Source organism: Molossus molossus, unplaced genomic scaffold, assembly GCF_014108415.1.
Source record: "Molossus molossus isolate mMolMol1 unplaced genomic scaffold, mMolMol1.p scaffold_m16_p_13, whole genome shotgun sequence".
NCBI lineage: Eukaryota > Metazoa > Chordata > Mammalia > Chiroptera > Molossidae > Molossus > Molossus molossus.
This window is the reverse complement of record NW_023425348.1, coordinates 37,431,174-37,432,957: the sequence shown is the minus strand read 5'-3', so window position 1 is coordinate 37,432,957 and position 1,784 is coordinate 37,431,174.

Here is a 1,784-nt window from a genome sequence, read left to right as displayed (position 1 = left end):
AGTGTTGATGAGAATGTGAAAACAGGGAACCCTTGTGCACTGCTGGTGGGAATGCAGATTGCTGCAGCCACTATGGAAAACAGTATGAAGGTTTCTCAAAAAATAAAAAATAGAACTACCTTATGATCCAGCAATTCCACATCTGGGTATATATTCAAAGAAAACAAAACATTAATTTGAATAGATATATGCACCCCTAGGTTCACTGAAGCATTATTTACAATAGCCAAGACATGGGAACAACTTAAGTGTCTACCAACAAAGAAAATGTGGTGCTATATCCTATACCAGAGGACGCAGGAGGGGTCTCAGCCACCTGTGCATTAAGTAATAGGTAGATAGACCTCAGTTCCAGCTTTGACCCTGATGTGATCTGTGAACCAGCACTAGGCCCTCTCTACTGAGGCCCAGAAACCCTGGAGAACACTGCCTGAGACCCATGGATGAGAGAGCCTTTGTGGAAGTGCAGGTTTTCAGAGAAGAAGATCCACCACTAAGTTGGAGCAAAATATATCAGTATAGTAGCATTAGAATGGGCTGCATAGCTTAGGGCCGTGAGAGAGCTTCACAGCCACAGTTGTGAGGCAAAAGGAGAGCATGTGAGTAAGCATCCAGCTTCCCCAGGTTCAGGGACACTGCCAAAGAGGCTCATTTCTCTCGCCATCCAAAGTATTAAACCAGGTGCTTCATGACTGAAGAAAGGGATGGGGAAAGTGCATAGATACCCAGAGGCCATTAAAAGGACTCAGCTTATACTAACTGTGTGATGGAATCCACCAACCAGCCTGCCCACAAACTGCTGAGAGAACCCCATCTGATCCACATACTCCCATCACCCCACATGCCTTAATTACACACACCCACTCTGCCACCGGTTACCTGTGTGCCTTCTTGAAGGTGGCATCCAGGGAGGGTGGAAGACTAGTGAGCATGGTGTGAAGCATGCTTAAATCTGTGGGCCAGGGAGAGACCACAAACTTGAGCTGTAGCTCCACCTTTGAGAAAACAAAAGACAGGTTATCAGCATTCCAAGTGCCTAGTTCATTGTGGGATCCAGTGAAGACACCCAAGCTTTAAAAATTCTGCCACAAGAGGGTGCGAGAAGCCTGGAGCAGGTGTGTCTCACAGAAGGTCTGAGAAAGCCTTAGAATGGAGCAGGGCAGTCAAGATGAAAGAGTAGGTAAAAATGGTACGCACTTCCTAACCACATCAAAATTACAACTAAGCGACATCATTGACAACCTCCTGCCATCTAGCTGAACAGAAGTCCTATAACTAAGCACATAAATAAGAAGCCACCTCAAGACTGGTAGGAGAGGTGAAGACACTGGCCTGGCTGGTCCCACACCCACATGTGGCAGTTAAAAATCAGGAGAAATGTATCCTCTGCAGAGGCCTTCACTGAATAGCAAGAGGTCCCAGCCTCCCAGCCCAAGGTTCTAGTGAAAACCAGTGGAGATTGTGGCTGAGTGAGACAGAGGGCTTTTGGAGTCCCAGGTAATTCCTCTTAAAGGGCTCGTGCACACAGACTTAATGATGAACTCACTTGCTCTGAGCTCCAGCACTGGAGCAGCAGCTGGAAAGGTGCTAGGGACATAGGTGGAGGAACCAAATTGTCTGGCTTTAGAACAAGGGCTGGAGGGGACAGCTTTCTCCCAGACAGAAGTGCTGGCAGAAGTCATTGTTCCTCTCCTGAGCCCTCCCCCAACAGAGCTGGAAGGCAGGAGCCATATCTGAGTCTCCATCAACCTGGCAAACATTGTTCACCCCACCCTGGTGATCCC